Source organism: Grammomys surdaster, unplaced genomic scaffold, assembly GCF_004785775.1.
Source record: "Grammomys surdaster isolate TR1022 unplaced genomic scaffold, NIH_TR_1.0 150, whole genome shotgun sequence".
Taxonomy (NCBI): domain Eukaryota; kingdom Metazoa; phylum Chordata; class Mammalia; order Rodentia; family Muridae; genus Grammomys; species Grammomys surdaster.
In genome coordinates this window covers 9528733-9544111 of record NW_021604608.1, presented here as the reverse complement: position 1 = coordinate 9544111, position 15379 = coordinate 9528733, and the positions used below count along the sequence as shown (strand labels likewise).

Here is a 15379-nt window from a genome sequence, read left to right as displayed (position 1 = left end):
TTATGATTAAGCTCTTTGAATAGGTGTTTAATTTTCTCAATCTGAGGCCATGCTGAATGAAGAATTCTTTGGGGCAATATTTTAAATGAAGATTAAATAAATACAATCAACATAATGAACAGAAAAGTTGGAGAAAGAGTTCCAAATGGAAGAGAGCTGACTTAGCATGCCCAAGGCTCTGGGTTTGGTCCCTAGGACTGCATAAAATAGAAGTAGTAGTGTATGCCTAAAGTCCCAGTTCTCAAGAAGTTAGAGACTGGAGGATCAGAGAAGTTCAAAGTCATCTTTAAGGACACAGAGAGTGTAATACCAGAATGGGCTATGTGAGACCATTTCTCAAGGAAAACGACAACAAAAACAAACAAACAAAGAACAAAAAAAACCAAAATAATTAAAAACAAAAGTCCAATTCTTGGAGATTCCCTTTATAACTTTCTCCTTCCTTGTTCCAACCATACCCTTCAAAAATTACCAGCCACTGCGTCACTGCTGACTTGATTTTTGTCATTACATAATGTGCCACACTTCTAGATTTGTAGATAGATGAAACCACACCGTACACACTGTTTTTATATAATTTGTATAATTTGTCACAATTGCCTTTATGTTAGTTCACATTGGAAAGAGGATTAGCCAGAATTGGATAACAATTTCTCGATTGTGAATGACTTGCTTTGAGTAATAAGATAAGTAGAGTGTTTCTTAGGAAAATAAGGATCAGAGTTTAGAAAGCAGATCTATAGGAGGTAATGTTAAATTCATCCCAAGAATTCTGAGATTACGGTATTTCTAGATGTGAAACTAGAGACAATGAAGTATATGCTTTGGTTAATTCATTCAAAAGAAATATACTAGCAAGTATTCATATTTAAGGCATGGGAGAAGACAGAGTTTTATGGTGTCAGACACAGAATAGAATCAGAGCTAGATAAATTCTTTCATTACTAGTCAGTTAATTAGTTAGATAGCTAGTTTTATTTATCTTACAAAGATCTCTTCAATGCCTTGCTCACTATTCTATAAAGTAATATTATTCATAAACACATAATATAGTAAAGGACAATATTACATGAGAGTATAGATGAAACAAAGTAGAAAGAATTAACCATATAATAGGTGAATCCAATTCTGCTATAGAGGAGATTGCTTATTGCCACTGTGCCCCCTCCATCTCTAGATAATGATGATGGCAGTCTTCAGAGAATGATCCCAACATTGACTTTGGTGGATTAAAGAGAAAGTCATGCCACAATCTGCCAGTCATGGTTCACACAGCAGAAGAGCTGAAAAATTCACTCCTTCTCTGAGAAGCTAGTGCTGAAGGCTGACACCAAATTGCTCAGTATCACTCTATGACTCTGAAGAATAGTCACGTGGCTCAACTATAAGAACACTTGTCTCGACAGGAACACAATTTTCTAGGAGTAAGAGGTCCAGAAAGCTAGGCTAAGCACTACCACTTACTAGCGAGGTGACCTTGGGCAAATCACTTTTCATCGCTGCTTCTCTCTTTTTCCTGTCTGTAGAGGAGGGGCCTCACTGATTCATACCAACCCTGCCATTTCTCCCAATGGCAGTTTTGGGGGACACATTGGGCCATGAAAGGGAAGCTGGTTTTTTGTTTTTGTTTTTGTTTTTGTTTGCTGGTAAATATAGTTTGTTTGCTCAGCAAGATTAAGGAACATAATAAATATTCAAGGTGCACAGTGTTTGGACTGTAACACAGTTTAACAATGCTAATCTGCCTCGTGGCAGTCTCTGCTTACATCAGCTTCACGTATTTATAAAGATGTCCTTATCACCAAGTGCTGGGGTCAATTTTAAACTCACATTTTCATTCATAGCTCTATGTAGCCACCCTGCAGCTGCTGATTAGTATGCTAGGTCTTCAGCCCTTAACAGAGAGGTCATTCAGGCAGGCAGAGAATAAATCTCGGCATGTAGTTTGAGACTGGAGATACTATTTTAGGACTACAACAGGGTGGCCCAGGTGATATTTTATGGATCTGAATTTTTCTGAGAATAGTGTAATTGCTTTCCTGTTCTTGGCTAATTTTCCTGATTTTTTTTTCAACTCAGCACCGTGATCAGTCTTACCACCCCAAGTAAATTGGTAGATGTGACCGTGAGATGCTCAAAATCTATCACCCCGTGTGTTGGAGAAAACTGCTTTCAAACTTAAATAGGGCAGAAGTTCTTTCCAGGCAGTGCAGTGAGAAAAGGTACCATGGTGAAATGTGCCTGCACTGCAAACAGAAGGTTGCTGTTTCCCAAAGATGTGCTCATAAAGTGAGTGGAGAAGGGGAAAAAAAAAAGAACTTAGACAACTCTCACCACTATCTATTACTGTAAAATGCCAGAAGCAATTATGATGTCATGTGTTGTCTAAAATTGGAGCAGAGAGACAGCTTGAGATGCAGCGAGAGCTAATAAACCAAACAGAATCCACGAGTTTTACTGCCCCGTATTGTTTCTTTCCACAATTATAGGCAGCGAGAAAGGCATCTGCCACATTATACTCGATTTATTCGTCCTTTATCTTCTCTCTTCCTTCTCCTGCCTTTGTTAAAAAGAAAGTGTGTCAGGTTGAGTTGCTTGAGAATAAAGAAAAGAAATGCCTTTCTAGATAGAGCTAATGTAACACACTGTTGCAAACCTTAAAAATATCCCCTGATTAAAATAAGCTCTCCTGGCTTGTATCTACTCTAACATTAAGCATCTAACAAAAGGAGCAAAGAATTCCATCGTTAAGCAAGAGCGATAAAATTAAAAAGGGTCCTCACTATTTGGAATCCTTCTGATCAATTCTGCCTTAGAAAATCTAGCACTGGAAGCCTAATTTCTGACACATTTCCTTAATCGGGTTCCTAATCTAAGTTGACACATCTTGATTTCCTTGGACTGAGGACATTAAGTAGGGGGAAGTCAGCAGCTTGGTTTTTGTTTGATTTCTTTTTCATCTCAAACATCATTAAATAATTCCACTCTATTTGTAACTTTCAGATATGATCAATCATTTTATTTCTCTCCAATGATTATGAGAGTTGAGGTTGAGGGTTGAGAACTTCTGGACTCATAGAGCATGAGTTATTTTCTCTAGTATCTAGAGAGCCATATTTGACAAACTGCAAAAGTAGCCGAACAAGCCATTTCTCCCAAATCAGTCTAAGAAATTTACCCAGAGAAATGTGTGTGTGCCTGTGTATATGAAAGCATGTGTACATGTGTATATCTTGTGTATGCCTGTATGTATAGGTATGTAAGCTCATTGTGTATGTGTGTATGCCTGTGTGTATTACTGTCTGTATGTATACAAATGTACCTGTGTATATGTGTTCATGATTGTGTATGTATGTCTGTATGTATGTGTGTATGCTGATTCTTTTCTCCATAAACTGTAAAACTTTCTCATTTCACCAGTCAAAAGAAGAATACATCAAATAATATCTGAGCACAACCAATTATTTCAACAGGACTTCAATAGCCATCCAAGATCACTATTCTCTTCTGTCTCCATATCCTACACTTTTATCTACCTTCCTCCAGCCCTGCATGTGGTGAAGAAAATCTTCTTACAGGAAGCAAATATCACATTATTTATGTGAACCACATCTGCACTCAGGTTACAGAAGCTCTCAGACCACATCTGTTGAATGTCAAGGCCAAAACCACCCAACTCCACAGGGATGTTGTTTGCTCTGCCCTTTTGGTCATCTGTAGATTGATTTTCATGTTCCAGCTAAACAAACAGTTAGCAAGGCTGAGCATTGTTTCTTGCTTCGCACTGAAGACCCAATTAGCAAACACAGTCAGGAAACAGGTCGAAAGTGAAGGTTCAGATGGACCACTAGAGGCCAAGCAACTTTGTCTGAACAGCTTTTCAATGACCTTTGTCCTCATCACAGATGATCTCCCATAAAAAACATGTCACCAAACTCCATGGTCCAAGTCAGAGAATATAAATCATGGTTTATCCAAATATCATAAGTCATTCAGTCAAATCAAAAGGCCCCAGAAAGATCATTCCTGATAAAGAATGAAATGCTGGCAGATAAATATAGAAACATTGGTTAGAAAAGGCTCTGAGCTACAGAGGCAAATAAACATACCGTAAATATTTAGACAGCTTGGGTTAAAAACAACTTGCACAGGATGTCTTAACTCATGACAAAGACCAGTTCTATGATGTTCGTGCTCTTTTCTCACTAAGTGACAGAGACACCCTGTCATTAATGGCACTTTTTTTTTCTCCCACTGTAAATTCCCATCAGATTGATGTCTTTTCTAAGTCTTCCTGGCACAATTACAGGCCAATAACACATCAGAGATGGCAATCTGGCTAGCTCTTTTACCCGTCATACATTTGACAGATTTTGGTCTTGAAGTTGCCAAGGAGCTATGAGACCCAGATAATAAACTCACCAGGGATGAGAGCCATAGGCCTCGTGTTCAACATCTCACTCATAAAACATGTTTGTACAGATAAGGCCTGGTGGAGATGGATAGAAGACCCTTAGTATAAAAGCTGCCCCAAAGGCAGAATTAATGAACCTCACATGCATCCAGCCAGCATTTTCAAGATCAGTCTTGGGCAGGTGTGGTCCAGGACTCTGCTCAGTAGTTGCAGCTGGAGTGATCACCAAGATGACTGCCTCCATGACATCTGGTAAAATTCTATGAAAGCAAGAAGCTAGGATCTTTTACTGTTTCTAGTGGCCACTATCTTCCAAATCTAACTCTTCTAAGGAACACACACATACACACACACACACACACACACACACACACACACACACACACACAGATGAAAGTTAAAAGAGTCATATTAGGGGTTAAAGAGATGGCTCAGTGGTTAAGAACATCTACCACACAATCAAGAAAGAGAACTAGAGTTTTGTCTTAGCACCATCATAACAACCAGATGTCCTGAGCACTCTTGTAGCTCCATCTACAAAACAAAAAAAGTGATGGGAGAATCTTCAGGACCTCCTGGAGTCCAGATTAGCCAAGAAACCATAAGTCCCAGGTTCAGGAAGAAAGCTTGTCTCAGTGAAGTAGGCAGAATGGTGGAGGAGGTACCCAGCAGCCTCTTCTGGCTTCTGCATCCAGACACAGGCATTTGTGTTCCTCCACACATACTTAATCATACTCTCACACATGTGGACACAACACACACACACACACACATACATACATACACACACATATATAAAATAAGTAAACAAACAAACAAATAAATAGATTTTTGAAAGTCAGATAAGTGGTCATACATGGAATGTGCCTTCATTAAAAGGCAAGTGTTTTCCAAAAGCTGGACTCATTTAATTAAACATATCTATCACAAGTTGTGAGCATTTTAGGTGGAAGAAAAAAATACTAACAGCCAGGCTTAATGTTCACTTCTCAAAATTTAGTTGGGCAGACAGAGTAAGTGATGCATTAACACTATGACCTAACCAATGGCCTATGACAGATCCCTGAGTCCCAGCTGGAATTTAATAGGCTGTTGATTTTAAACTCTAACCTTTTTTAAAGCAGCATTTTCCTAATTTCTCACCATCAGTAATTTACATGTTGTTCCAGTTCTTCAAATGTTCCCTCCCACTATGCTAATGAAGTGGGAAAGATGAAGCCAAATAATCCTGTGTGAATTCTATCACAAGACAAAGACCAACTCCTGTTTCCATATATATTAGAAATTTAGTTGACTGAGAATCACTTTGTTGCTCCCTATCTTCAAAGAATGTGGCATTTATGCTGCTACTCACATGGCCTCTCTTTCATCTGGAAAGGACTCCCTTTCTGCCCACCCACTCACCCACTGCCAATAGTGGTGTGCCTGTGAAGGCTGAGCTTCTAAGTGACAAGTGATGTCCTAGCATCCTGACTAGCTGATCTCATTACCCATCCACCCCCATCCTCCAACCTGAACTTCATCACTCCTGCTTCAGCATGTCCCTCCATCCTACCTTCACTGGAGTTACTCATCCTCTTACTCTTTTCTCTCAGGCAAGGGACTGCTCTTGGAATAGTGGGGTGAAAAGAAACCTATCTTCCTGATACTTTCTCTTTCCTATTTATAGTTTCCTTATTGTGGTCCCTCTTCCCTTAGGACCAACTGTGGAAGTCAGAAAGGCAACCTAGACTGTTGTTTGTCATTCGTAAAAGTAACACAAATAAATTCTGATTAACAAGAGAGGTGATCACATAAAGAGAAGTAAGAAAATTTACCAGACATTGATTCTTTTTAACAGGCCCCAGACCTTTATACATACCTGCTGGGGGCACACTGACACCTTCATTGTCCCAGAAAAGGAACCATCACCACCTATCTGTGGTCTTGGGCAAAGCAATCCCATATCTATAAAGGTTAGAGCATGACAGGAAATCGAAACTAGGAAACAGGTAGAACCTGGTGAGTCAGATTATATGTAAATTTGCTATCCAAAAGAAACCTCCACCTAGAGTCATCCAGCTCACGGACCCAACTCCCCTCCCCATATTATATTTGGATTGCAATCAATTCTACAATCATCTCTACTTCCAATCCTGACAACTGTAAATTGGACCAATCTTAGCTCACCCTCGGGCAGTGGTTCATAGTGCCCCTTCAAAATGGTACCATTATACCTCCAATGACCGGTTGCTGGGTGAAGTGGTCCTTTCCAAATCATAGAGACCCTTTGACCACACATAAACACTACATAACTATTCATTAGAAACTGAATATAGCACACCATCAGCATAGGGAAACTCAGCAATGTCAAGTATGTATATTATAGATGAAGCTATGAACATGTACATCATATATATATATATATATATATATATATATATATATATATATATGTGTGTGTGTGTGTGTGTGTGTGTGTGTGTGTGTGCGTGGTGTGTGTGTTTGTGTATGCATATGTATATGTGTGTATATGTATATATGTATGTATGTATATATGTATGTATGTATATGTTTATAGGCTCAACTATAATGGAAAAGAGGGCCAGGCCCACCTAAATCTCGATTTTGGACTTCCCTGAGCCGTGCACAGTGAGCCATCCATATTCTTATTCCCCTGTTGATGTGATCAGGCTCTGCTGCAGTTGGAACTTCAGCCCTAACTGTAAGGGATAAAAAAAAATTAAGGACCTCAGTGCACAAATAGACATAGAACTAGACCATTGAGAAAATTCTATTTCCTGTCTGGAAGGAAGGTAGAATCCTTAATAGAGGTTGTTCTTCAGAATCACAGAGGACTGGACCGCCTCTTCATGAAATGATGGCCTCTACATGACATGGGACAAACTTGTTGATTCTATGCCAACCAGTGAGGGGTAATTAGAAACTTTAGCTGTGACCAGAAATAATTTTTAAGAAAAACAAGAGAGACACCAAGAAACTGTTAACTGGTATGAAATTATGCACTTCCTTCTTTCTAGTCGCCCCCTGCCACCAGATAATCACTCTACTTACAACCATTGCCAGACCATTGATCTTTTTGTTCCTAACCTTCATTATAAAGCAAAGCTTGCTCAACTGCCTACATGACTATGTAAAATACCGAGTGACTTCTGTTAAATGTTAGTACTGAGGGGACAATATACTCTCTGCCCCAAAATGAGCCCACTATTTGGCTCATGCTCATAGAAGAAGGGAATATAACAGATCTCCAGACCTTAACACAATTGATACTATGTTAAAGGCTCCATTCTCACCTTGAAACCCAGCACACAGGCCACAGAACCTGTCAAATGGGAGCAACGACCAAGTCCATAGTGCAAAAAAACTCCTCATGTAAAAAAATCCCTAAATGTACTAACCTTGCTTCTTGGCTTCTATGGTTCTACTTCTTCCTAACTAGGTGTGTAAACCAGGATACACTTTTGGTTCATAAAAGACCAAGAGCTCAAGGCTACATGATTTGGGCAAGTTCCCTGTGCTGCCAGTGGCTGGCAATAATGACTTTCCTTCTGGCTCTTAGAGTATCCATGTGGTGGTCTCTGGTGAGCTCACCTCAAAATAATTTCAAAATAACATCTTATTTCTCCAAGTATTGAAATACAATTCTTGCAGGAAATCCACGGGTTATGGGTTGACTTTCTAAATTCTAGAGTATAAACTAATTAATAGGGCTTTTGCAGAACTAAAATAATGATTGTGAATAATTTAACATAGCATCTACCACATAATAACTGTATGGCAAACATTACCCAATGCTAATATTGTCAGGAAAGAGAAAAGTGAGTTATAAGTCAACTGTGAGAGTTTTTTTTTAATTGAAAATTTTCCACCAAATACCCAATCTTGTAAGGGCCTAGAAGACCATATGCCTCCTTCCTGCTTCCTCCTCCCTGCCTGGATCTTCTTTGACTCAGCTTTTCTCATACAGTCGCTGGAATTCTTTATTCTATTCACCTGCCACAAATTATCATTCTACAAGAAAGCCCACTTATCTGCACTCAAACTCTGAGTTAATTTTTGGCCTATTCTTTGAAATTTTCCAGCAGGGATTTTTGCTGTCTCTATAATTATATACAAACACTCTTACAAAAATTCAACATCAGACTGATATTGTGGTTGATAATGCCCCTTCACAGTGGCACCATTATACCTCCAATGACAGGATGCTGGCTGAAGTGGTCCTCTCCAAACCACAAAGAGAGACCCTTTGACAACAGGTAAACACTACACAACTATTCATTAGAACCTGAATATAGCACACCATCACCACAGGGTAAGTCAGCTTAAAAATCATAAATGTCAAGACATAATTAGCTTAAAGGTCAGGTTTAATTACAATTGTTGAACTGAAATATGGTAATTACTGAAATCATGTTGGAAAATTATTTTAATGGTTGGAAATGTTTTGTTGGTGCCTTTGTTTCTATGAAATAGTGGTTCGTGATGTTTGATGAAAAAAAAAAAAAAGAAGAGTGAAGGGGTTTTGCTTCCCTGTGTGGATAAGAGGGCAGAGAACAAAACAGAGGCTGATGAAAAAGGTCTACAACCGAAAGAGCTCTACAGAACAACTGGTCCATGTTTTGGTGTTATTAATCATTTTCTGATAATCATGCTTTGGATATAATTTTAATGAAGCTTACAGGGAACCTCAGTGTGGTACACTGTAGCAACAACAGGCGAGCACACTCATCATTTGCTCTGTTGGTTTAATGGCAAAACAAATCAATAAACAAATAACTAGTGAGAAAATAACTCAATAAAGAGAAAAGGTTGTTTTACCTGTAGGATTTTTGAGATTTCTAATGGGACTATTTATTGGCTCACCTACCTATTTTTCTTGTGTATATATATTTTTTTAATTAATCCTCTCTCTCCTTTGGGCTTCCAGGGACTGGAAGTTTAGAACAATCTCTCATTTAATTTCATATTTATGTACTTTCTTGTTTCCGAATAAGCCATAATAACTTTCAAAGTTCAGTTCAGTCTTAAGAACAAAATATAAATAAAAACTTCTAAGAAATCTAAGTGATATGATGATATGCTGCAAGTTATCACTATCTCCCCAGCCCTGGTGGAAAAAAAACAAGTCCTTGGGAGGATTTAGTCTGAATATTGATGCATTCCCAGGGGGAAGAAAGGAAGCCTTATCCAGGGTAGCTCTCAGATGGAGATTAGTGCTCCTGAAAAGAACTAAAACATCAATTGCTTGAGGAAAAAAAAAATGTTAAAATGAGGCAGAAACCTACAGAAAGTGTTTTGTCAAAATGGAGAACAAAGAGCTAAGGAAACTGTGCGTTCCTATCTGAAATACACACTGAGGAAGACAGTTTTCCTTAAGAGAAGAGAACCGGCATGACACCAAAGCATTCAAATAGCTCCAAAAAAGTCCACCGGTGATGAGAGCCAGAGCCGAGCCTTCAGCACAGACAATGCGAGGAGAGCCTGCACTCTGCTGCTCTTCAATGCTGAAAAAAGAAAATGACATTTAATTAAGAGTTGCCTCCCTTCCAGGTACTCATGACATTGGAATAAGTGTGGACATGTGGCACTAAAGCTTGACATCAACATAGTTCACCCATGAAGTCATTTTCTTAAGATTTACAACCTATTGTATGAGGAAAGTGAAAATTCATGACAGCTTTCCATCTGGCAAGCCAGATCATTAGTATTCACACTGATAGCAGAAATGATTTAAATTTCATAATCTAAGTGAAGATGTGCATCAAAAATTTCTTCTAAAATATGTCTAATAGCTCTAACTGATTTCTTTATTAGACTCTGCCTATGAGGAAAAAAACTGTCAGATAGCAATGAAGAAGTCATCAAATGTTAATTTGGGTCTATTCCACAGATAGAAATTCATAATATATAGTGGCAGCATTGTGGTTGAAACCCCCACTCAAGCTCTCTGAAAGAGAAATGTAGTAAACTAACTAGACTTCATTGCTTCTAAAATGAAAGCTGATTGCCTTGTTTGATCTGGTTACAGCCGGCATTTCCAGTCATAACGATGATTATTTATTAAATACCAATAGCTATTTTGGGGCAATGGAGGAAGGAGAAAGTGCAGCCGTTGGCATGTGTTGTTCAGGGTTGATGAATAAATCTTGTTAACAGAGAGGAAGAAATAAGCGTAAATCTCCCAGCACAGGAGAACGACTGTGCCATCCATTTTTCTGAATTAAAGTGCACTGTCACTGCAAAATGCCCTCATGCTGTTGGAACAGAACTGTATACGAAGATAAACCCTTGAAAGCACAGATAGAGAAATGTTTAAAACAAAAAGAAATGTGACTTGAAAACAAGCATAAGACCTGGACTACCCTTATCCAGTAGTGAGCACTACTTAAAAAATATGCTTAATTTTAAAAAGAGGTTAATACAATCCCAGAGGTTCTTGTACAATGCTGCAGAAATAAAGAAAAGAGCAAGAGTACCAATTCAGAAGACAGGCTGGAATTAAATTTAGCTGTAGTACATTTTCACTCTGTGACCTTGAGCAAGCTATTTATCCTCTCTAGTATGCTACTCCCCCATCTGGAACATACCTGGCTCTATGAGGCTGTTAAAATTCGAAGTGGGATGCTATATAGGAAGCTCCCAGCACAAAGAATTCTTAGGTATGCAAACATTATGGGCTTTCTGCAGAACTGAAAATAGACAGTACTTTGTGCTTCTTCTAAACCCTCGCATCATGAACTTGGCTATAGGAACGGAAGGAACAAGATATGACAGAAATTGTTGTTCGTGTCCAACACTGACCCATCCCTTATTTATTAAGGAACAGCAAATTATGAAGATTGCTTACATCAAGGGTGCCTGGATAAATACATCCTTACATAATCCTGGGTCAATAACTAAAACTGGTTTCACATTGGGCATGCATGATCCTAAAAAGTGCTATCTGCCAAATATGTCTGGTCCTCTGTCCTCTGTACACAGGTCACCCTGCATTACTAGACTCCCCTGGATGACAATGGGATCATGTTATTAGCTATAATTAATTCATTAGGAATGTGAGTAATGTTGGGATTTAAAAGAATCATGGGGCCTAATGACCATGCATGTTTAAGATCCTGGCTGCTTTCTCACTCTAAGAGGGTTGATAAAGGCCTAAGCCAATTATCAATAGACATGGCAAACAGCAATAAGAATATGGGGTTGCAACAAGCCTCTCATATTTGAAAACACCTGGTTCTCACAGCAGGCATTGAACTACGCTGACCAACTCACCAGGCCCCTTCTACAGTGGCACAGATAAATGAATAACAGACAAAGAGAAAGATGCTCCCATTCTCCCAAATATTTATGGAATAGTGCAAACACTCACTTGTACCTGAGGTAGAAAAGGTTATCAACATAGACCTCAGAGAGGACTCAATGCTTGAGCTGAATCATGCTCTTAAAATATTTCAGTGACTTATCAAACCAATGGGAGGAGAGGCTGTAGAAACCATCTCTAAAAGAAGATTGAAAAGGCAAAAGGTAGCAAGAGGTTAGTTTTCTGAGACTCTTCTTTAAAAGCAAACAAATGAGACCTAAGATGGAGTTTGGATGTTTTCTGGCAAGACAGAGGCTTTTCCATTGTAAACCTGTGTTTCGGCAGTAAAATTCAGGACCCTCTGACAATTCCAGAGTCTCAGAAATAATAACACTGTTTAAATAACTGATGGCAATTGAATTCTCAGAGTATGGAATGATGTAGAACTTGGCTGCTGAGGGGATATGACGCAGCTCTTTCTATTCCATTCAGGAAAGTAAAGTTTATACATACAAAATTAATCATTACCCATCTTTAACATTTCAATTCAGTTCGTGTCACATACTTCCCAAGCCATTCTGACATACTGATAGTTCTTAACAGCAATCTTCAGCTGTGGTTCAAGGAGCCTTCCAAACTCTTTACTAGACAAGGGCATAGAAGAAAAAAAAAAGTGTCATGGAAGTGCAACAGATAAATAGATAACGTCATAAGGAAAAACAAAAAAGGCAGGATACTTGAAACAATCTTGTACAATAAAAGAACTTCTAGAGGTATCACCATCCCTGATTTCAAGCTGTACTATAGAGCAGTATTAATTAAAACTGCATGGTATGGATATAAAAACAGACAGGTTGATCAATGAAATGGAATGAAAGACACAGAAATAAACCCACACACCCTACAGACACTTGACTTTTGACAAAGAAGCCAAGGAAAACATCAAATCACCTTCAACAAATGGTGCCTGTCTAACTGGATATCTGCATGCAGAAGAATACAAATAAGTCCATATTTATCACCTTGCACAAAACTCAAGTCCAAGTAGATCAAGAAACTCAGTATAAAACCAGACATACTAAATCTAATAGAAGAGAAAGTGGGGAATAACTTTGAACATATTGGCACAGGAGACATTTTCCTGAACAATACACCCATAGCTCAGGCACTGGGATCAACAATTAATAAATAGGTCCTCATAAAACTGAAAAGCTTCTGCAAAGCTAAGGGTACCATCAATAGGGCAAAACTGCAGCCTACAGAATGGGGAAAGATATTCACCAGCCCTATATTCAACCAATAACTAATGTACAAAATAAAAAAAGAACTCAAGAAATTAGACGCGAACAAGCCAATAACCCAATTAAAAAAAAGAATGGGATACAGAGCTAAACAGAGAATTCTCAACAGAGGAATCTTGAGTGGCCAAGAAGTGCTGAAAGAAATGTTCAACATCCTTAGATTCCATAGAGGATATGGACCTGTTCTTTGGGGGCAAATCCAATATGCATTGTCAGGATATCAACAATTCAGCTCACATGAATCAGCAGAAGTAGTTCTATCCATTTCCAACACCATTCACAAATGAGCAATGGCAGTTCAGTCCAGAAGAAACCACAAGGCTCTGCCAATCAGTCAAAGACCAGGGAAGCAGCAAAAAGCCCTGGGAATATCACCGAGAAATTCTTTAATGTGTTTCTCTCTATAAAGTCATGGCAAATGATGTTTAGCAAGGAAATGGCAAGGCAAGTCAATACCATACAGCATCATCCATTGTTTGGTTATATTTATACCCTTTCCAAACATCACACATGTTCTCTCAAGCATCCACTCTAGGAAAACATCACATGCCCTTTTTCTAGGCAGCTTCCAGAAAGACACCACATGTCTAGTCTCAGTAAAACACCACATGTCTATTCTCAGTAAAACATCCACCCACATGTCTGCTTCAACAAAAAACAACCTCTCATGAGACAGTTTCCAGAAAAACATCACATGATACAACCGTGTCTCCAAAGAAACCGGAAATCTCCACCTCAGAGGGGGACATCAATCCACCCACAAAACGTTCAGCACAAAATTTGTTCTGCCTACAAGATGCACAGGGATTAAAAAGAGGAGAGAGATCAAGGGACTAGCAACCAATGACTGGCTCAACTTGAGACAATCCTGTCGTAAAGATACAGCCCCTGACACTATTAAGGATACACTTCTATGCTTGCAGACAGGAGTATAGCATAATGGACTCCTGAGAGGTTTCATCCAGCAGCAGATAGAAACAGATGCAGAGACCCAAAGACAACAGAAACAGAGAGAAATGGTAAGTTTGTTGTGCCTTGTATATCATGTGTAAAACTTATTTAACTAGTTAGGTAACCAGTTTACTAAGATGCCATAGGCACTCAATAAACCTGTGCTAAATACATCAAAAATCTGATAATCGAAAAAATTCTGAGAAAAACAAAAACAAAAATTTGTGGGCAAAGCCACCCACAAATATATTTTTAGGATAAGTAAAGATCGATCAATCACAACATCTTCCAAAAAGCGTTTTCTTTGTTACTATTATCCTAAAGCCTTATGGCATAAAAGGAAGTAAGTACTACCACGTCACATTTGCTTTCTGAACCTACAGCAATTATTTTAAATAATTCACTACATATTTTACAGTTGACCATAGGTACATTGTTACTGCCTACAGAAGAAAATGGTCTGGAAGAGAAATGACACATGGTCCTTGATTCTCAGGCTTCTCAATACATTGTGAGTGTTTGAAAGTAATCAGACAGCGTGGGGGTGGGGAACAACAGAAAAATCCACACTTTCTAACTTTCTTTTTAAATTACACTTAATGGTACTCTTTCTGAGGAAGGGTAGAGCACATGAGGTCAGTGTATGTTGATTGATATGTCAGGCTCTCAAGAGAAAAGTACTGAGGGGGTTGAGAAAGGACAGCAAGGACAGAGTGAGAGGGTTGGCCTCAGAAAGAAAAAATCATGAACTTGTCCACTTGGCTTTTCCAAAATACAATCTACAAGGATACCTCCTACAGATACTTTCCAAGAAGCGATGAAATGTACCGTTGACTGTATAGCAAACTGTACGACATACAGTTTCACTCTCACAATTTATCTATAGAATGTTGAGAGAAGTATCATCTGTTTCCCTACCAGGAAACAGGCAAGAATAATCCAACAACCATACAGAGGGCTTATTAGAAATTTAATATGCTCGAGATAACACTCCAGGAAGTGCGTGTGTGTGTGAATATAAAGCAAGCTTAAAGGCATTCCCTTCCACTTATTTCATTTTATTCACATTATTTTACTTTTATTTTTCACTTGTATTTGTTCATATTCTTTTATTATTAGCCCCACTAGATACATGACAGAAACCAAGCATCAGTAAGCTTAAAGAATATGCACTCATTTCATGTAAGAAACAAATGATGGAACTCAACTTGTTGGTCTGGTTCTAAAACAAGTCATACTAAGCACTATGTCTTATAGAAGTTCCCAACTCTCATTGCTGAAATTACAAGCAGCAATTTTAACTCAGTGGGGCTTTATAAAGAGCACATTCCCCATGTGTCACAGTAACACTTCTGTTTAGGGACATAAAACTGACAAGGTTCTGACAATGAACTCTACTCAGCCAGCCCC

At 38.6% G+C, this 15379-nt stretch overlaps 1 long non-coding RNA gene across 1 annotated transcript; it reads right to left on the bottom strand.

The window, feature by feature from the left end:
* Positions 1-1580: 1580 nt before the first annotated feature.
* On the bottom strand, positions 1581-9989 carry LOC114619389. Its single transcript, XR_003711139.1, has 4 exons — positions 9848-9989; positions 7469-7543; positions 4867-4948; positions 1581-4044 (listed from the first exon to the last, which is right to left on the bottom strand). It is a non-coding gene; the product is annotated as an uncharacterized LOC114619389 (long non-coding RNA).
* Between the last annotated feature and the right edge of the window lie 5390 nt (positions 9990-15379).